Below are 23,597 nucleotides of genomic sequence, written 5' to 3' on the forward strand. Positions count from 1 at the left end.
CGAATACTTCAACCTCGAGAAGCACATTAAGAGGCATCTCATCCCTCTTAGACATATTACCCACACGTTGACATCGATCACATTTCAAAATAAACTGATGAGAATCTTTGAACAAGGTTGGCCAAAAAAACCCTGCTTGAAGAATACGAGCTGTTGTCTTTTCTCCACCATAGTGTCCTCCATAAGCCGTTGAGTGGTAATCTCGCAAGATACCCCCCCCCCTTTCGCTGTAAGGAATACATCTCCTGATGATTTGGTCAGCTCCTTGTCGAAAAAGAAATGTCTCATCCCACATATACCACTTCACTTCATGTAGAAACTTCTTCCTTTGAGCATATGATAAGTTGGGAAGCATGATATTACTCACAAGGTAGTTCATAATGTCTGCAAACCACGGTTCTTCCTCTTATACTCCAAACAGCTGCTCATCGGGAAAAGACTCATTTATCAATGTTTTGTCCAGTGAGGTAGCATTAGGGTTTTCTAAACGAGATAGATGATCAGCAACTTTATTTTCAGTCCCCTTTATATCCATGATCTCTAATTCAAATTCTTGAAGCAAAAGAACCCATATGATCAATCTAGGCTTCCAGTGATTCTTCGAGACGAGATAACGAATTGCAGCATGATCAGTAAAAACTGTCACTTTAGTCCCAAGTAGATAAGATTGAAATTTCTCAAAACCATAGACAATAGCCAAAAGTTCTTTCTCCGTAGTAGTATAATTCAGCTGAGCACCATTCAAGGTCTTACTAGCATAGTAGACCACATGAAATATGTTGTTCTTTCTCTGCCCAAGAACTGCTCCAACTGCATAGTCACTTGCATCGCACATCATCTCAAAAGGTTCATTCCAGTCAGGTACAGTTATGACAGGTGCCGTGATTAAACTCTTTTTCAGTGTCTCAAAAGCGGCAAGGCACTCGTCATCAAACTTGAAAGGGACATCCTTCTCTAGAAAACTACACAATGGCTTCGAAATCTTAGAGAAGTCCTTGATGAAACGCCTATAGAACCCCGCATGACCAAGAAAACTAGGAATTCCCTTAACAGAAATTGGTGAAGGAAGATTTACAATGACCCCCACCTTGGCTTTATCCACCTCGAGACCTTTACCAGAGACCTTGTGCCCAAGAATAATGCCCTGCCGCACCATAAAGTGACATTTCTCCCAATTGAGAACCAAGTTGGTCTTAACACACCTCTTGAGAACATGTCCAAGATTCTGCAAGCATTCATCAAAAGAATCACCAAATACAGAGAAGTCTACCACAAATACCTCTATATTATGGCCAATCATATCAGAAAAGATGGTCATCATACATCTCTGAAATGTGGCTGGAGCAATACAAATCTGATTATAATCCGAATAGCCATCTAGAAGACAGTAGTACTCATGACCAGCCAATATGTCGAGCATCTGGTCAATGAAAGGTAGAGGGAAGTGATCCTTCCTAGTGGCCTTGTTTAGCTTCCTGTAGTCCATACAAACTCTCCATCCCGTAACTATTCGAGTAAAAATGAGCCCATTCTTCTCATTAGCAACAACTGTGATACCTCCTTTCTTCGGTACACACTGAACTGGACTCACCCAAGAACTGTTAGAAATGGGATAGATAATCCCTAAATCCATCCACTTAAGAATTTCCTTCTTCACTACTTCCTTCATGATTGGATTAAGTCTTCTTTGTTGCTTAACTGTGGGCTTGCTACCTTCCTCTAGCAGAATTTTATGCATGTAATAAGAAGGGCTGATTCCCTTAATATCTGCTATGGTCCATCCGATTGCCGATTTGAACTCTCTTAGAATCCTCAAGAGCTTCTCCCCATCGCTACCTGAAAGGTCAGATTTAATAATCACAGGCAGAGTAGATGCATCACCTAAAAAAGCATACCTCAAATGTTCAGGTAAAGGCTTAAGCTCAAGAGTAGGAGCTTTCTCAATAGATGGCTTGAGATGTTTAGGAGCTTTATTCAATTCCTCCATTCCAAGAGATTCAAAAGGCATATCAATCATCCTCTTCCAAGGAGAAGCATTCATATATTGCAATTGCTCTTCACCTTCATCATCTTCACTATCTGAATTCCACAACAAGGCCTTCTCTAAGGCATCAGGCCTTAGCAATTGATCAAGTTCTGAAGTCACTTCAGAATCGACCAACTCCACCTTTAAGCACTCCTCATTTTCCGTAGGGAATTTCATAGCATTGAACACATTAAAAGTTACATCCTGATCCAGCACTCGCATTGTAAGCTCACCCTTCTGCACATCTATCAAGGTACGGCCAGTCGCCAAGAAGGGTCTCCCCAAGATTATGGGAATCTTCTTATCCTCCTCGAAATCAAGAATTACGAAATCAGCAGGGAAGATGAGTTTATCAGCCTTGACATCCTCCACAATACCTCGAGGATATGTAATAGAACGATCGGCCAACTGTAAAGTCATATAAGTCAATTTTGGATCAGGTAAGTTCAACTTCTTGAAGATTGACAAAGGCATCAGATTGATGCTAGCTCCCAAATCACATAAGCATCTGTCGAAAGACACTTTTCCAATTGTACAAAAAATAGTGAAGCTTCCAGGATCTTTTAGCTTTGGAGGCAACTTCTGTTGCAGCACAGCACTGCATTCCTCTGTGAGAGCAACAGTCTCTAAATTATCTAGATTCGCTTTCCGAGAGAGAATACCCTTTATAAACTTTACGTAACTAGGCATCTGCTCAAGAGCCTCAGTGAAAGGTATGTTGATATGAAGTTTCTTGAACACCTCCAGAAACTTCTCAAATTGCTTATCCAGCTTTTTCTTCTGCAGCCGCTCAGGAAAAGGCGGTGGAGGATAGATCTATTTATCCCCTGTATTACCCTCAGGAGGAGTGTGCTCAACAGTAGTCTTCCTTGATTCCACTTCTGCTTCCTGTTGCTCTACTTTTTCTTCAACCCCAGCTTCTTCATTCGAAACTTGAGTTTGTTCGGGATTCGCAACCTTCCCAGACCTCCAAGTGATTGCCTCCATGTGCTCCTTAGTTTCTCTTTTTCCTGGTACTTCAGTATCACTAGGTAGTGTACTCGGTTAACGATTTAGCAAGGCATTGGCAATTTGTCCAATTTGATTTTCCAAGGTCTTGATAGAAACAGCTTAACTTTTGCACATCAGCTTCAACTCCTCTAATTCAGATTTTTCATTAGCTTGTTGCAGTTGAATTTATTGTCTTGGTACATATTGTGGTTGCTAAAAACCAGGGGGTTGTACTGCTTAGCTGAGGACTGCTGATAAGGCTGTTGAACCGCATTCTGAGCGTTGCTCCAGCTGAAATTAGGATGATTGTGGTCGTTAGGATGATAGGTAGCTGGCACAGGTTATTGTGATCGCTGAAAGTTGCTCACGAACTGAGCTGACTCACTAGAAATAGTGCACTGATCAGTTTCATGGGCACCAGCACAAAGCTCACAGACACTAGAGATTTGATTAACTACATAGTTAGCCAACGTGTCCACCTTCATTATCAAAGTCTTAAGTTGGGTAGCTATAGTAGTTGCTGCATCCAACTCCAGAATTCCTGCTACTTTTCCCTGAGTCAGTCTCTGGGAAGGATTCTGGTATTCATTAGCAGCCATCAGTTCAATTAATTCATAAGATTCATTGTAGCTCTTAGCCCACAAGGCTCCTCCTGATGCTGCATCGAGCATGGGTCTAGAAGTAGCACCCAATCCATTATGGAAACAGTTTATAATCATCCAATCAGGCATGCCATGGTGTGGGCACTTCCTTAGCATCTCCTTATATCGATCCCAAGCCTCACACAGAGATTCTCCAATTTGCTGAGCAAACTAAGTAAGAGCAATCCTGATTGCAGCAGTCTTCTCCATAGGGAAGAATTTAGTGAGAAACTTTTGAGCAAGATCTTCCCAAGTAGTGATAGACCCTGGAGGTAGAGAATGTAACCAGCACTTAGCTTTATCCCTCAGAGAGAAGGGCAAGAGTCGCAGTTTAATAGTATCTTCAGTCATACCATTGAACTTGAAAGTGTCACATATCTCGATAAAATCCCTGATGTGCATGTTGGGGTCTTCTGTAGGAGAACCCCAAACTTAACTGAGTTCTGAATCATCTGAATCGTGCTTGACTTGATCTCAAAAGTGTTAGCCGAGATGGCTGGCCTGATGATGCTTGACTGAATATCATTGATCATAGGCTGAGAATAGTCCATCAAAGCCATAGGAATTTCTACTTGATCTCCCATCACTACTAAAACTGGTTCCTCGACCTTCTTTTCTTCTTCTACCTTCTCTTCATCCTTAACAACTTCCTTTCAAACCACTACAGCTTCTTCCTCGGCTTGATCCAGATTTCTCTTACGAGAACGAGAACGTGTCTGCATACACGCTCGCTAGAGTACCTGAAATAAGACAAGGAAAGAGATAAGTAAGAATGTCTGAGTCAATGAACTTTAATGACCACTGATGACAAACACATAAACTAAAAATTAACACCGAGTCCCCGGCAGCGGCGCCAAAAACTTGTTAGTCGCTAAACACGTGCTAAAATACACACAAGTATACGCGTTCGCAAGTAGTATAAGATATAAATCAGATTCGTTTCCACAGAGACTCTTTGGTTAAATTAAGAATATGCACCTATGCAACAATGATATGGTTAGTATCCAATGCTAAGACGGTTAATAATTTGAGATTGTTTATAACTAAGAATTAAACTAACACTTATAATTAAGAGATTAAGAATGGTTGAATTAATATATATGAAAAACATGGGATTCTAACTTCATTAGATACTTCATTTAAAGTCATTATTCTTAACCTTAGCATGTGATGGTGATGACACTAATCAGATAACACGAAACTGATATACGCCAACTTCCGTTGCATGAATACGATACTACCAAACATCCACAAAAGAGATAGAAGCTGAATAGACACCAATTATATTGAGACCCTATATGTCTATAAAATTTGACAATATAACAATTTAATGCACAAGTTATCTATCATGATTACATAGGGCAAGTAAGATGGTTAAAATTACCTACGAATCATGCATAACAATAACACATGAACATATGCTAGCCTGGCAAGTTCTAAATCCTTAAATTAACTTTCGCTTCATTAAGAATTAACACACTATCGTATAAGTTCGCGACGCTTATAAGACGATAAGCACAACCAATACTAGGTTATCATACAATCACCACACACTAAGGCATCGAAATCATTCAACTAAAGAAATCCATAAATAAATCTGTTAGAACCCCACGATAACGATTAGCCCATAATCGGACTCATCATCAATGTGGGTTCCGATGAAAGCATGGTATAATAAACGTAGTCTTTATAAATGAATAATAAACGAAGTACAAAACAAGAGTATAGGTTCAAAATAGGAAAACTAGCATCCAACGTTACAACTTAAACAAAGAATCACAAGTTAAACTAGATCTTCTTCGCCATGGTTGAATTGTGCTAAAACGGTCTTCTTACGCCTTCTTCTTGTGCTCTCGTCTATCTTGTGCCGGACTCAACCCCGGGGTCAGGGGCTGACGTCACCAAAAATATGATAATTTATAACAAAAACTACTGAATAAACTTTATTATGATACACGACCCCAACCAGGAGCCGAAACAGGTTCAAGTATTATTTAGGTTACAACACACACACTAACTTATTCAAAACCAGACACTCTCCCTTATTACAGCAACTCATCAGACCTCAGGGCCTGATACAAACTACCTCAGAGGAGCCGGGACCGGAGGCTGACACTCTACGTTGATCTGGTCTTCTAGACATCTGCAATAAGTAAATACAAAACAAGCTGCAAGGGTGAGCAATCCATTTCCTAACAGTACCTCTATATGAATAATCAGTAAAAGGATGTATAAAACAGTATAGGAACAGATATTAAACTGATATACGAAAAATCCGTAAAATAGGTATAAACTGGATATCAAAACTAGCATGCTTTGCAAAATAACATCATATGTAGTGTGCTGTGTAAAAAAATACCAGAGTTCAAGTTTAGCATGCTATTTCCTTTCCAAAACCACTGTCCATTGCTGGACCCATAAATCACCTGTCCCGTTACGGGGACTATAAACCATTTGTTCCATTTGGGGAACCATTAAACCTTTATCAGATATATAAAAGAGGATGAATTCTAGGGACAGCTGATCAGTCTATCCCACCATAAATTTCGTTCCGAAACTCAGAGACTAGCTAGTTCTCTGTCATGTTGGACTAAGCGGCCTACCAGTGCGCGCATCCGACTTAGCCTCTTACGCAACCATGCTGGGCCGTTACCTAATAACGGAAATCTTACACCAACTGACCACCCAATATCTGATTTATTTTTATCCAGTTTCTAAAACCATTTACACCTATCTCCTTTTTAAACAATTACAGCACACATTCTAAAAATCATTTTTTAATTTTTAATCACAATCTAGAGATAGGCATTTTCAGAAGTTACTTTTTCCCCAAAACCTCGTTCAGTAAAACATATTTAAATACGGGGAATACGTAACTTAAAACGTTCTGTTCCAGTACGTAATTTAAATCAACAACTATTCATATATACTGAACTGTAAAAGATTAGTTCAGGGGTACCAGCCTTGCGAAGCTTTGCACTAACTCTTGGTTTACTCTAATTGACTTCAACTACTGGGTCCTTTGACTCGAACCTATGAAATCAAAACAACCTAGGTTAAACGACCGATTGTGCTTGACTTTTCCTCACTAATAATTATCTAACGATATAATTCCCGACTCGCATGCATATTAATAACAATAATATATACGCAATAATAGTGCACATAACAATCATGGGTTAATTTGTATTAAACGAGATATATGTACTCGATTTATAATTGAAGAAAATTTTTAGAAAAATTTGGACAGCGACTCTTCTGTTTATAGGCCTACCCGTCGAAATATCAATCGACACCAAATCCCAACACAACAATTCAAATCGCCACATAACTAAATTTTTAGTTCCGAAAACAATTTATACAACTCATTTTATTTATAAAAATATTTAGGACTCAGAACAACGTCATCACCGTCCACCGTCCGCTCGTAAAAATTCATCGCGGACGGCAGCAAAAATTCCTGGGTACCCGATTAATTCTCGGGTTCCCAACACGAAACTCCGTCGATTAATCGAAATATTCTCAGTACAGATAATTTATTTCATGAAGTCAGTCAACAAAAATTCCTGCACGAAATATATCAATAATAATTAATATACTAATTTTCCCCAATTAAAGTCTGCAAAATAAACAGGGCAAGGACAGTGGCTACACGCGCCACCGAGAAGAACAAGACAGCCAGAAAATGGCCAAGACAGGCGACACCGCCACACAACAGCAACACGGAAGCAAAACACACACACACATACTCACACACGCACACATATACTCACACATACACACACATATATAAATATATATATATATATATACAGAGGCGAATCGAAGGCAGGGACCAATTGGAAAAATAACGGCCGGAACACGGCGAACAACAGGAAGAAACAGGAAAGCAAAGAGAAAGAACAGAGAAGGAGATAGAGAGGATTCACGAGAGAAGATAGGGAGAGAGAGATTAGATGATTCGAGAGAGAGAGAGAGATACCGGGTCGAATGAACCAAAAGGAAAAGAAATGCCCCCTCCTTTTGTTAAGCCGTGTGTCCAATAAAAAGGAACATGTGGCTACTTCCTAGACTGGACAAAATTTTTATAACACTGAATCGTAAAATTGGCGATACATACCGCGCGCGAGAGTTAGTCGGAAAAATTCCAAAATAGTCTTAAAATGTCACAAATATCCCGAAGTTTGTAAAAACATAGATTTTGAAATTTTAAGATAATTTTCAAAATGCAACTTATACCCGCTTTTAGCCTTTAAATGAAACCATGCGCGGGTAAGTTTAATCCCGAAAATTTCCAAAATAATTTTTAAAATTCTCAGAATATTATGAACTTAATAAAATACAAGTTTTATGATTTTTGAAGAAGTCTGGAATTAAATATGGATTTTACTAATAAACACAGTCAGAAAATCATTCAAAAATAAATAATTAACAGAATATTGATTTGTAAATTTTATAAAATCCCAAAAATAGTCCTTAAAATTTTAGAATCATAAAAAAAATTTAGAGGCAACCTAGATAGCTTTTGAAAATAAGATTGTCATAAAATCATTTTTAAAAGTGAAATCAAAATAAAACGGTACAGCAGCTAATTATGAAAACTCACCACGCAATCCAACAATCACCTATAAACAATAATAAATCAGATACAGGGACCAAAATTAATACAAAATTCTTTATTCAATATATTTACGCAATAATTACATATTTAAATATTACAGAAATATACGAGTCGTTATATCCTCCCCCCTTAAAAAGATTATGTCCTCAGAATCTTTACTAATTAAATAAGTGAGGATATTTGTCAAGCATATCTGATTCTATTTCCCAGGTAGACTCTTTTACCCTAGGGTTTCTCCAAAGTACTTTAATTATAGGGATAGATTTATTTCTAAGTACACGCTCCTTACGATCTAATATCTGGATTGGCTGCTCCGCATAGGATAAATCCGATTGAAGCTCGATCGGTTCATATTCAATTACTTGATTCAAGGTAGGAATGTACAGCTTCAACATGGACACATGAAATACATTATGGATATGCTGCCACTGCGGGGGTAGAGCTATCTCGTAAGCCACTTTTCCTATTTGCTTCAAAACTTCAAATGGTCCTATATATCTTGGACTCAGTTTACCTTTCTGACCGAATCGAATCAATCCCTTCCATGGAGAAACTTTTAGTAATACCAATGATCCTATTTCAAAACTGATGTCCTTTCGAAATAAATCTGCATTCTTTTTCTGCCTATTCTGAGCGGCTTCCAATCTTTTCCGAATTAACACCACTGCTTCTTTTGTCTGCTGCACTAATTCAGGTCCTAACATTTTCTTTTTTCCTACCTCATCCCAGTATAGAGGTGATCTACACTTTCGTCCATATAAAGCTTCGTAGGGTGGCATTCTAATGCTGGCGTGGTAGCTGTTATTATAGAAAAATTCTATTAATGGTAAATAATCGTCCCAACTTCCCTTGAAATCCAAAGCACATACCCTTAACATATCTTCGATCGTCTGAATCGTTCTCTCACTTTGGCCATCAGTTTGAGGATGATAAGCGGTGCTCATATTTAACTTAGTTCCTAAACACTCTTGAACTTTGTCCAAAACCTCGAATTAAATCTTGGATCTCGATCTGATACTATAGACACAGGTACCCCATGCTTGGCAACTATCTCATCTAAATATATTTTAACTAGCTTTTCCAGAGAATACTTTTCATTAATTGGGAGGAAATGCGCTGACTTGGTCAATCTATCAATGATTACCCAAATGGCATCGTGATTCGATCTTGTCCTTGGCAAGCCTACCACAAAATCCATTGCAATTTCTTCCCACTTCCACTGTGTAATTTCCAGAGGCTACAACAATCCACTGGGCCTTTGGTGCTTTGCTTTTACTCTCTGACACACGTGACACTTGCTAACCCACTCCGCAATCTCTTTCTACATTTCTGACCACCAGAAGTGTTTCTTTAAATCTTGGTACATCTTCGTGCTACCAGGGTGAATAGAAAACCTAGAATTGTGCGCTTCATGCAATATTTCATTCTTCAGTTCTTCTACATTAGGAATCCAGATGCGAGAGGAAAACTTATATAGACCGCGGTTATCCTTTTAAGTACATAATTCTTCTCCTGTCAGATCTTCCAATTCTCATTCCATAACTCCTTCTTGACTTCTTTTAATCTTTTCCATTAACGCTGGCTGGAAAGTAATCTCATATAGCGTTTCCCGATCTTCACCTAATACTCGAATTTCGATTTCCATCTTTTCTAAGTCCCGGGCTAATTCATTCGCGATACGGGCCATGCTTAATTTTTCTTTTCTACTTAGGGCATCAGCTACCACATTAGCCTTACCTGGGTGATAGTTAATTGAACAGTCATAGTCCTTAATCAACTTCAACCATCTCCTTTGTCTCATGTTTAAGTCCTTTTGGGTGAATATATACTTTAAGCTTTTATGATCCATGTAGATATCACATTTCTCTCCGTACAAGTAATGACGCCATAACTTCAAAGCAAACACTATAGCCGCCAGCTCAAGATCATGAACTGGATATTTCTGCTCATGGGGCTTTAACTGTCTAGACGCATACGCAATAACCTTATTATGTTGCATTAGCACACAGCCTAATCCTTTAAGAGAAGCATCACTGAAAATTATGAAATTCCCGGTTTCATCTGGTAATGCTAGCACTGGTGCTGTCACTAGTCTTTTCTTTAACTCTTGGAAGCTTTCTTTACATTTCTCCGTCCAAATAAATCTCTCATTCTTCCGGGTCATCTTGGTCAACGGGGTTGCAATCTTGGCAAAGTCCTTCACAAATCTTCGGTAATAGCCTGCTAATCCAAGAAAACTTCTAATTTCCGTTGGGGTCTTTGGTTGTTCCCATCTGGATACCGCTTCAATCTTCGCAGGGTCTACCTTAATACCATCCTTACCAACTATATGACCTAAAAACTGGACTTCTTCCAACCAAAATTCACACTTTGAGAACTTAGCATATAATCATTTTTCTCTCAACTTTTGTAATGCAATTCTTAGATGTCCGGCATGGTCGTCTTTGGTCTTTGAGTAGATGAGGATGTCATCAATAAATATAATAACAAACTTATCCAAGTACTCCTTATACACCCGGTTCATTAAATCCATAAAAGCCGCTGGCGCATTAGTCAACCCGAATGACATCACTAGAAACTCGTAATGGCCATACATGGTTCGAAAAGCAGTCTTCGGTATATCTTCAGGCTTGATCTTCAACTGATGATAGCCCGATCTTAAGTCAATCTTGGAAAAACAACATGATCCCTTCGATTGATCAAATAAATCATCAATCCTGGGTAGGGGATACTTATTCTTGATGGTTAACTTATTCAATTCTCGGTAGTCAATATACAATCTCATGCTTCCATCCTTCTTTTTCACAAACAACGCTGGCGCGCCCCACGGGGATACACTTGGTCTAATTACCCCTTTATCCAAAAGTTCCTGAAGTTGTTTAGCTAGTTCTTTCATTTCTACGGGGGCCATACGGTAAGGTACCTTTAAAACTGGTTCTGCTCTCGGAATCAAATCAATAGAAAATTCAATCTCCCGATCTGGTGGTAATCCTGGTAACTCATCTGGAAACACATCTGAAAATTCATTAACTACTGAAATCTTCTCCAATTCGGGTACTCTCTTCTCAGTGTCCACAACATGGGCTAAATATGCTTCACAACCTTGTCTCAATAATTTCTTCGCTTCCAAGATAGAAAGAAATTTCTTGTCCTGTTTTTGTCCTTGATAAACTATTCTTTTATTGTCTTCTGAATATAACAAAACTTTCTTTTTCTTACAATCAATATTTACCTTATGCTGAGATAACCAATCCATTCTAAAAATATATCAAACTCTCCTAACTGAAAGGGTATTAAATCCACCAAAAAAAGATGCCCACAAATTTTTATTCGACATCTAGGGCAAAATTGGTTTACTGAGACTTTATCCTGATTAGCTACCTCTATCGATAAGGGCTCATCTAAATTTTCCAACATCAAATTCATTTTACTTACACATTCTTTAGATATAAAGGACTTAGATGCTCCCGAATCAAATAAAACCTTAACAGGCACTGAATTTAGAGAAAGCGTACCTGTAACCACATCTGAATCTTGAGCATTAGATTTCTTGGTCATTTTAAAGGTTCTGGCTTTTGATGTGCTAGTTCCTGGTCCTTGAGAATCATTCCCTCCTACATTACCTTGAGTAGCCGTCTTGCAGTTTCTGGAGATGTGCCCAACCTTACCACACTTGAAGCAGGTGACTCCGATGTTTCCTAGGTTACATTCTGACACATAATGACCCTTTTAATCGCATTTAAAACACTGGACATCCTTTCGGCACAGACCACTATGCTTTCTACCACATAACTTACAGTCCACAACTAGCCTGGTTGACTGGACTGGGGCGGAGGCAACTGAGGTGACACCAGAATTTGTCTGAGCCATGCCTTGTCTTCTAAATCTCCTATTCCTATTCCGGCCAACTTCCTTGGGAACTTCTGACTAGACTCCTCCTGGTCTGCATTACCTGTACAACCTTCAAACTTTCTGTTCCGATCACCCCTTTTCCATGGAGGCCAACTTCTGATCACTTTCAATTACCAGGGCGGCTTGAACTACAGAGGTATATGTCTTAAGTTGTAGGGCCACCACTCCACTACGAACTTCTGCTTTAGTCCTTGCTGAAATCTCCTAGCTTTCTGAATCTCAGTGTTCACATATCCAGGGGCTAGTCGAGCCAACTCCGTAAACTTGGCCTCATACTCAGCCACGCTCCTTTCTCCCTGCTTTAATTCCAAAAACTCTATTTCCAACTGACTCTGCAAATAATCTGGAAAATACTTTTCTAGAAACAGCTCCGTAAATCTAGCCCAAGAAACAGGGCCTTCTTCTTCTAAGGCACACGCAGATTCCCACCAAAAACTTGCTTCACCTTTCAGAAAATAACTAGCATAATCTGACTTAGAATCATCACTCACCTGAATAAGGGTGAAGGCTTTCTCCATTTCTTTAAGCCAAATTCTAGCAGCAATCGGGTCTACCTCGCCCTTAAATTCTGGAGGTTTAACTGACTAGAAGGACTTGAAACTAACAGTCTGGTTCAACTCTTTTGGCTGGGGTTGTTGTTGAAGCTGTAACTGTTGTTGGATTTGTTGATGTTGTTGTTGTATAAATTGTTGTTGTTGTTGTTGCTGCTGTTGTAGGAATTACTGTTGATGCTGTTGGAATTGTTCTTGCTGCTGAGCCATCTGATTAGACTGTTGGCGCAACAAATCTAGTAATCCATCCATGACTGGGCCCCCTTCAGAGTTCCTGCTGGAGGAATTGGACGGGAAATTTTTCTTGGGAGGCATTCTCCTGAAACACAACAAAAAGGTTTTTATATGAAAATTGTGCCCCCGGGTAGCAACAATTTTATGCATCAGGAGATTGCGGTCACAATTAAATATTCCCTTCCTTGTTTATTTGGGGTCCACCCATGATGCATAACCAAATTCAATAATCCAGCAACAAATACAGCAATAACAATAACAGCAATAACAAAAGTGTAATAAAATAAAACCGACAACCGTAACATCAGAAAATAATAATACAATAACAGTACAAATCCATCTAACAACTACAGTACAACACTCATAGCATACTAAGTACACAACAAAATTGGTTGTCATAGCAGCCCCACCTAATACAAGCTAAATTACAAAGAAAACATACATAAGAAAAGCATCTACAAAACTCCTGCAACTAACTCTGGGCTCTGTATCTCACTACAGCAAGTCTAATCTAGCCACTGCCACTGCCACCAATGGATCCTAACTCAAATACCAACCAGTTCACAAGATCCTGGTACTGTACAGCCCTAAACTCAGAGCTAATAAAACGGTCAATGGTCCGAGCTCTCTCTACTGTAGCCTGAGTCAAAGATCGAACTCTCTCCTGCACATCTGGGGAAGGGGCAAGAATACCCTGGAAAGGCCCGACCGGAATCTGGTCAAACTGAGCTGCTAACCCTGGGCTCTGCTCTCTGATCAAAGACCGGTTCACCGCTCGGTGAACATGGTAAGGGATCGGGGAGGATGCACCTGAAGGAACAGAGGGAGGAACAGGTGGTCTCGAGGTGGAGGAACTAGGACCACATCCTGGAGGGAAATCCCTAACAGCCGACACTGACCTTCATACCCAGCAAGGACGGATACTAGGTCCTGACACACCTCCTGATACAACTGGAGGAACAGGTGGAGGAGGCATGGGAGTCTCCTCGGCTACAACATCCAAGGTCCGCTCAGAATCTGAATCATCTGAATCTGACGGGTTTCCCCGAGAAGGAGAACTGGAGATCACTATAGGCCACTGTCAATCATAACAATATACAGGAAAGACATACCAAAGTTAAGGCGAGTCTATTAAAATATTAATAGATGTTAGGGTAACGCCGTCGGAACCCTCGACTGACACTTAAGGTTGCTCCTCGACATGAGTTATCGACTCACACTATATGACATACTTCCTACACCTTACTAACTCATCACTTAACCTAAATTAGGGACTTGAACATGTGGCTCTGATATCAACTATGACGACCTCAACCCCGGGGTCAGGGGCTGACGTCACCAAAAATATGATAATTTATAACAAAAACTACTCAATAAACTTTATTATAATACACGACCCCAACCAAGAGCCGAAACAGGTTCAAGTATTATTTAGGTTATAACACACACACACACTAACTTATTCAAAACCAGACATTCTCCCTTATTACAGTAACTCATCAGACCTCAGGGCCTGATACAAACTACCTCAGAGGAGCCGGGATCGGAGGCAGACACTCTACGTTGATCTAGTCTTCTAGACATCCGTAATAAGTAAATACAAAACAAGCTGCAAGGGTGAGCAATCCATTGCCCAACAGTACCTCTATATGAATAATCAGTAACAGGATGTATAAAATAGTATAGGAACAGATATTAAACTGATATACGAAAAATCCGTAAAACAGGTATAAACTGGATATCAAAACTAGCATGCTTTGCTAAATAACATCATCTGTAGTGTGTTGTGTAAAAAAATACCAGAGTTCAAGTTTAACATGTTATTTCCTTTCCAAAACCACTGTCCATTGCTGGACCCATAAATCTCCTGTCCCGTTACGGGCACTATAAACCATTTGTTCCGTATCAGGAACTATTAAACCTTTATCAGATATATAAAAGAGGATGAATTATAGGGATAGCTGATCAGTCTATCCCACCAAAAATTTCGTTCCGGAACTCAGAGACTAGCTAGGTCTCTGTCATGCTGGACTAAGCGGCCTACCAGTGCGCGCATCCGACTTAGCCTCTTACGCAACCATGCCGGGCCGTTACCTAATAACGGACCTCTTACGCCAACTGACCACCCAATATCTGATTTATTTTTATCCAGTTTCTAAAACCATTTACACCTATCTCCTTTTTAAACAATTACAGCACACATTCTAAAAATCCCTTTTTAATTTTTAATTACAATCTAGAGATAGGCATTTTCAGAAGTTACTTTTTCCCCAAAATCTCGTTCAGTAAAACATATTTAAATACGGGGAATACGTAACTTAAAACGTTCTGTTCCAGTACGTAATTTAAATCAACAACTATTTATATATACTGAACTGTAAAAGATTAGTTCAGGGGTACTTGCCTTGCGAAGCTTTGCACTAACTCTTGGCTTAACTCTAATTGACTTCAACTACTGGGTCCTTTGACTCGAACCTACGAAATCAAAACAACCTAGGTTAAACGACCGATTGTGCTTGACTTTTCCTCACTAATTATTATCTAACGATATAATTCCCGACTCGCACGCATATTAATAACAATAATATATACGTAATAATAGTGCACATAACAATCATGGGTTAATTTGTATTAAACGAGATATATGTACTCGATTTATAATTTAAGGAAATTTTTAGAAAAATTTGGACAGCTACTCTTCTGTTTATAGACCTACCCGTCGAAACATCAATCGACGCCAAATCACAACACAACAATTCAAATCGCCACATAACTAAATTTTTAGTCCCGAAAATAATTTATAAAACTCATTTTATTTATAAAAATATTTAGGACTCAGAACAACGTCATCACTGTCCACCGTCCGCTCGTAAAAAGTCATCGCGGACGGCAGCAAAATTTCGCGGGTACCCGATTAATTCTCGGGTTCCCAACACGAAACTCCGCCGATTAATCAAAATATTCTCCGTACAAATAATTTATTTCATGAAGTCAGTCAACAAAAATTCCTGCAAGAAATATATCAATAATAATTAATATACTAATTTTCCCCAATTAAAGTCTGCAAAATAAACAGGGCAAGGACAGTGGCTACAGGCGCCACCGAGAAGAACAAGACAGCCGGAAAACGGCCAAGACAGGCGACACCGCCACACAACAGCAACACGGAAGCAAAACACACACACACATACTCACACACGCACAAATATACTCACACATACACACACACATATATATAAATATATATATATATACAAAGGCGAATCGAAGGCAGGGACCAACTGGAAAAATAACGGCCGGAACACGGCGAACAACAGGAAGAAACAGGAAAGCAAAGAGAAAGAACAGAGAAGGAGATAGAGAGGATTCACGAGAGAAGATAGGGAGAGAGAGATTAGATGATTCGAGAGAGAGAAAGACCGGGTCGAATGAACCAAAAGGAAAAGAAATGCCCCTCCTTCTGTTAAGCCGCGTGTCCAATAAAAAGGAACACGTGGCTACTTCCTAGACTGGACAAAATTTTTATAACACTGAATCGTAAAATTGGCGATATATACCGCGCGCGAGAGTTAGTCGGAAAAATTCCAAAATAGTCTTAAAATGTCACAAATATCCCGAAGTTTGTAAAAACATAGATTTTGAAATTTTAAGACAATTTTCAAAACACAACTTGTACCCGCTTTTAGCCTTTAAATGAAACCATGCGCGGGTAAGTTTAATCCCGAAAATTTCCACAATAATTTTTAAAATTCTCAGAATATTATGAACTTAATAAAATACAAGTTTTATGATTTTTGAAGAAGTCTGGAATTAAATATGGATTTTACTAATAAACACAGTCAGAAAATCATTCAAAAATAAATAATTAACAGAATATTGATTTGTAAATTTTATAAAATCCCAAAAATAGTCCTTAAAATTTTAGAATCATAAATAAAATTTAGAGGCAACCTAGATAGCTTTTGAAAATAAGGTTGTCATAAAATCATTTTTAAAAGTGAAATTAAAATAAAACGGTGCAGCAGCTAATTATGAAAACACACCACGCAATCCAACAATCACCTATAAACAATAATAAATCAGACACAGGGACCAAAATTAATATAAAATTCTTTATTCAATATATTTACGCAATAATTGCATATTTTAATATTACAGAAATATTCGAGTTGTTATATATCTCCCTATAAAAAATGAGCTTATTTATGTATATATAACAGCCCCATGCAGAGTAGAAGTCTTCTGGATTAAAATCTCAATAAAATCAGGATTTCTATTCTCGACCTGGCGCGGCCGCGCGCTTGACCAGCGCGGCCGCGCTGAACTTCTGGACTTTGGACGCGGCCGTGCGCTATCACAACGCGGGCGAGCTGACCTCCTGATGAAAATTCCGACTTCTTCATTTTTCCTTGTTGATTCGATCCGGTTTTCCAAGAGCTTTTATTCCAACACCTCCCGAACACCAAATTAGCACCAAAACAATGCTAATTCACCTAACCCCGATAATGCCTAAAAATGCAAAAACACTAGAAAACACATTAAAACACCAACAACTTGAGTACAAATACACCAATTCAAAGCTTTACAGAGCATAATAAAGTGTCATAAATGCCACTCAACAGTTGCTCACACTGCTGTTTTTCTTGAGGGAGAAATTTTTCTACGAAAATTAGTGGGAGGATAATAGATCTCGATGAAGATCGAGAACCACATGATAATATTGAACCAGAGTTAGAACATGATCAGGAAGTACATCAAAATATTGAAAGTAATCCTATTCAGGAAACACAAGTTGTTCTTTGATCTAGTAGGGTTCATCACGAGCCTGAGAGATATCATTGATTTTTCCTGACTCAAGATGGTAATGTGATGCTTGTTGATGATGACGAGCCTCTAACCTACCAAGATGCTATGAAGAGTCTAGAATCTAAGAGATGGTTGTAGGCCATGAAATTTGAGATGGAATTCATGTATCAAAATAAAGTATGGGCTTTTAGTTGATCCACTCGAAAGGGTAAAACCTATAGGGTGCAAGTGGGTTTTAAAAGAAGACCAACATAGATGATAAAGTACAGACCTATAAAGCGCGACTAGTGGCAAAAGGTTTCAAACAAATTCATGGTATAGACTATGATAAAAAAAATTCACTAGTTGCCAGTCAAGTCTATCAGGATTTTTCTAGCAATAGCTACTTACTTTGACTATGAGATTTTGCAAATGCATGTCAAAACCGCTTTCTTATATGAGAGCCTTGAAGAGGATGTATATATGATACATCCTGAGGGTTTTGTCGATCCAAAGTTTGCTAAGATGGTCTGTAAGTTGCTTCTATCTATTTATCGATTGAAGCAAGCCTCGAGAAGATGGAATACTCGTTTTGATGAAACGGTCAAAGAGTTTGGCTTTATTCAAAACGAAAATGAACCATGTGTTTACAAGAAGGTTAGTGGGAGCCATGCGATATTTTTAGCATTATATGTAGATGACATAACAAATTGGGAATGATATACCTTCTCTACAAGCTGTTAAGACTTGGTTGAGAAATAGTTTCTCGATGAAAGACTTAGGCGATGATACCTATATATTAGGGATCAAGATCTATAGAGATAGATTGAGGAGATTAATCGACATAGTCGGAGTACATATATTGATAAAGTATTGCATCATTTTAGGATGCAGGAGGCAAAAAAAGGATATGTTTCGATGTCTCATGGGAGAGTGATCCCAAAGGATAATTACTCCCTGAATCATTGGATGATAAGGGCTGTTTGAGAAAGTTCCATATACTTCAGCAATTGGATCTATAATGTGTGCAATGATATATATTTATCCTGATGTTTCGTATGCTTTGAGCATGACGAGCAGATACCACTCTAATCCAGGTGAGGGTCACTAGATAGTTTTAAAAAATATTCTTAAGTACATAAAGAGGACTAAATATTTATTTTTGGTTTATGAAGAAGATAGGGAACTCGTTGTAAAGGGTTACACTGATGCTAGTTTCCAAACCTAATTTTTGGACAGACAAGGATGATTATGTGTTCATGTCTATTTTATGTTTTGTCTAAATATAAGTGATGTTAGATGGAAAAGTTCACAGCAAGAACATTGATGATTCTATAATAGAAGCTGATTATACTGATGCTTTCAAAACAACCAAGGAGACTGTTTGGACATGTCCTTAGGCGATATCACCTTATTAATGAGATTAATTATCAAGGAGATATATATGTAAAGTCCATAGTAATGATAATGTTGTAAACCCACTGACTAAGGCTTTGTCGTAGCAGAAGCACGATGGTCATACTAGTTCTATGAGTATTAGATACATGGGTGATTGGCTCTAGTGCAAGTGTGAGATTGTCAGTGTTCGTGCCCTAGAGACAACACTATAATGTTTTAGTTTAAACATTTGGATTATTAATGTTTATGTTCTATCGATTATTCCCTTTATTATTTATTATGTATTAATTTACTGCGATATAAATGTTAGATTAATAGATGTTCTTGCAATATGAAATGAATTCTATATCTCTAAGTACGTGATTTAGAAATGAGATTATAAGAATTATATCCTATATATAATTGGTGGTACGGTAAGATAGTATGGTCGTCAAGAATCATTCTAGGTTAAGATTGTAAATCACTCTCTATTAGTTGTATTAGTAGAGTCTCCATTGTTCAGTGCAAAACAAACAACAGCTAGCAAAAAAATAATATAAAGGTCCTAATACATTACTGATAAACGGAAAAAGAAAAAAAATATAAAAATCACACTAAACTATGATAAATTTTTGAAAAAAACTAATAACAATAGTAAACAGACGTCACACAAAATTTCACCTATATATTTTTTATTAAAAAGTTTTCAATATAAAAAAATATACAAAGTAAATTGTAATTCACAATATTCACCATCTGAAAAAATTATAGAGTGAAAAATAAAATAAAAATTAATCAAAAATTACAGAAAAACCTAAATTTTCATGAGTAAAGCAAGTACAATAAATAAATCCAAGTGAATACTAATAAAAATAATATCATCAACTTATTTATGATAATTATAAATTCTCATATTTTCTATCATTATCTTAATATTGTATTATGAGTAAAAACAACCATAAGAAAATTATTTGTATATGATATAATAAATTTATGAAGTTAATATGTATTTATTTAATAATTTTAAAATTATAAAAATATGGAGTTTTATGTAAAAAAAATAAAACTAAAAATAAAAAAATTAGTGTTAATAAAATAAATTTGTCAAGGTTAAAATTGTGAATTACTCTCTATTACTCTATTAGTAGAGTCTTCGTTGTTCAGTGCAAAACAAACAAGCTACCAAAAACACAATATAACGTACTAGATTTGCAAACAAAATTCCTAATACTTATAAACGAAAAAAAATAATATAAAACTCACAATAAACATTATAATCTAATAAAAATTTAAAAAGAAGCTAATAACGATAAAGATAGTAGACATAGTCTATAAACGATTAATTGGACGTTATACCAAATTTCACCCATAAATTCTATAATAAAAACTTTTTAATATAAAAAAGTAGACAAAGTAAATGAAATTTATAATATTCACCATCTGCAAATTATAGAGTGAAAAATAGAAAACTTTATTTAATTAAAAATTACAAAAAAAACATAAATTTCATGAGTAAAGCAAGTAAAGTAAATAAATCCAAATTAATACTAATAAAAAGAATATTATCAAGTTATTTATGATATTTATAATTCTCATATTTTCTATTATTATCTTAATATTATATTAGATCATATACATAATTAGAGTAAATAACAAAAATAAAAATTTAATTGTATGTGGTATAATAAATTTATTAAGTGAATATGTATAAATTTAATAATTGTAAAATTAGAAAAATATGAAATTTTAAGCAAAAAATAATAAAAGTGAAAAAAAATTAATGTTAATAAAATAAGTTTTAGCAACTAATTAGAGTTAGAAATGATATTTTATAATTTTTCCAAAAAAATAAATTAATTTAATTTAATTTAAAAGTTCATATAAAATATTTATAAGATATCCTGTGCATTGCACGGGTATAAAGCTAGTAGTATTAATATTCATAAAGGTCCCTGGCCGAGTATTATTATTAAGGGACAATAATAATGTATTAAGACTGGTGTGTTTGTTGACTGATTATCACATCTCATTGATCATAGGTATAGTGATACTAAAGTAAAAAATACGGGCAAATGTAAATGTACATGGTGCTGGATAAGACCTAATGTGAGATTCTATATGTCTATTGTGTCATAAGTAATTCTCACTGTGATAACGATGTAATGGTTCTTAGACTTGAAATAATTATATTTTTATTCGAGAATTAATGTAATATGATTACATTAAAAGTTACATTTGACCGGGTAATGATAAAAGTGTATTTCGGGTATATTATGAATTGTATGAGAAATATGAATGATCTAGATGGGATATAACCCTCCTATTTTATGAGTGATATTATTGGCCTCTTGTGTGAGCTTGACTATGAAATGCGTGGTCACGCTCAAATGTTGATTTAATATGATAGTCTACTCATTGATCAAGGAAACTTTGATTAAACTGTGATGAGGATGACACATTACATGCCTCTAGTTTAATCTATAATATTTAGTTAAAGGGATTATCTTACATTGTACATTATCACGAAAGGTTTAATCGAATCACTGATTTAATTATTATTACTTGGGTAACAATGATGTATTACTAGATGCCGCTCATTATTTATATTTTAATATGAGATATTAAAATTATTGGGTAGCAATGATGTATTACTTAAACTAATTCTGAAATAAGTTATTAATTAATTAAGTGTGACTTAATTAAATAATAAATTGGTATTTCGGATTAGTAATAATTATAACTAGATTATAAATAGAAAATTCATTATTCTCTCTATATAAACTCTTTGAGGGTTGATTTATAAAAAAAAGGATACATGGTTTTACAAAACCCTAGCCGTTCAAGGAGAAAGAGGAAGAGAGGTAGAGATGGAGTTTTTGGGTGATAGTACACATCAATCCTTCAAGAAAAGCGTTCATGTGGATATCGTAGAGCGTAGATCGCGAGAGCGGGATACGTGGTGATTCAACAAGGTTTGGAACTCCATTAATCCTTCATTAATGAACTCTTAAAGTTTTTTAAGGTAAAGATTCTTACTAGAAATTAAATATCTATTTTCGCATGGATCCTGCGTAGAGTTTTCATTTTATTATGGTTTTAATTTAATTTTACATCATTTCGTTGCGTTTATGTGCTCAGAACCCTTCAGATAGAAGATAGTCTGTGTAGGGGAAGTCGTATAGGAAGAACATCACTATTGGGAATAACATCATCTATAGAAGTGCTGCGATGAGCGAATCTGAAGCCTGAATGTGGTGGTGATCGAGTCCTAACGTGAATCTCTTATCAGCTATAGCCTATGCATTATCCCTCATAAAGTCGATGACGAATGACAACGCCTCCGCATCAAAGGAACTATAGTCATAAGTAGGATCATGGGCTAAGAAAGTAATAAGAAACATAGCAAAGCCCTGCTCAATCCCCTTGTCGTGGATTTCTCTCATCTCCTCCTGCCATCCGTGCAGATGACCATCTTGGAGCTCATCAACCTGAGTCTAAAGCTGACATTTTTCAGCAAGTGTCAAATTTATAGTACAACACAAGTTAGTGATAATCTCTCTCTGCTGTCTCAGCTCCTTCACATATCCTGAAATAATAACATCCTTCTTCTTGGAAATCTTCTGCAGCTTCTCTTCCTCAGTAGTCGCACGAGCAAGCAAACTCCTCTGCTCTGTCTCAAGGCTCTCTAGACGAGCCCTATCTCTCGGAGCCTCAGAAGCATCCTCCAAAGAAAGAAATAGTAGTTGGGCAGCGGGTCTGACTCTCGCATGATCTCTATTAGACAGTATTAAGTCCCTCCAGGAAGAGAACTCCTCATCTCCAAGAAAAGGAGTGACTAAAGGACCCAAGTGGGATTCCACTTGGGAAAGAGAAGAAGAAGTATTCGCCTTCTTCAAAGCACCAACTCTCAAGCTGGCTCTAGTATGCTTCGGTGAAGGGACTGGGAGTGCATGGGCAACCTCCGTGAGAGGAGAACTAGGGCGCACCTCGCACCTTAAAGAAGTATCAGCAATGTTCCCCTCGGGATCCACCTTCTCGGAAGTCAAGTCAAACCTAAAGCACTTCGGGATCTTAGGATCCATATCGAAAGTTAGAAACGAAACGACTTAGTACGATATACACAAGGCATGGCATGGTATGGCATATAGGAAATATGTAAAGACAAGATGCATGCATAAAGGCATAAATGAAGCAAGCATGGCAATAATATATGTGTGTATGAAGGAATGCATATAAAGGGAAGCACATATAGTGTGAAGAATAAACTACGACAAAAATCAAGAGAAGCTACTCCTAAGCGAGTGCACACCTAGAGGTGTATACCGCTACTCCTAAGCGGGTGCACACCTAGAGGTGTATACCCTTTAGGGCGAGTCGCGATGGTATATGCAACTTAGGGCGTGCCCAATACATATCAGGAAAAGGAGGAATGTTCATCGTATCCTCTACATCATCTTTCT

General features: G+C 37.2%; 1 non-coding gene across 1 annotated transcript; it reads left to right on the forward strand.

The window, feature by feature from the left end:
* The first annotated feature begins 3,745 nt into the window (after window positions 1–3,745).
* Window positions 3,746–3,852, forward strand: LOC141688377 (small nucleolar RNA R71). The gene has a single exon (XR_012561822.1). It is a non-coding gene; the product is annotated as a small nucleolar RNA R71 (small nucleolar RNA).
* Window positions 3,853–23,597: the final 19,745 nt, after the last annotated feature.

The sequence above is a fragment of the Apium graveolens genome, chromosome 9 (assembly GCF_009905375.1).
Source record: "Apium graveolens cultivar Ventura chromosome 9, ASM990537v1, whole genome shotgun sequence".
Classification (NCBI taxonomy): domain Eukaryota; kingdom Viridiplantae; phylum Streptophyta; class Magnoliopsida; order Apiales; family Apiaceae; genus Apium; species Apium graveolens.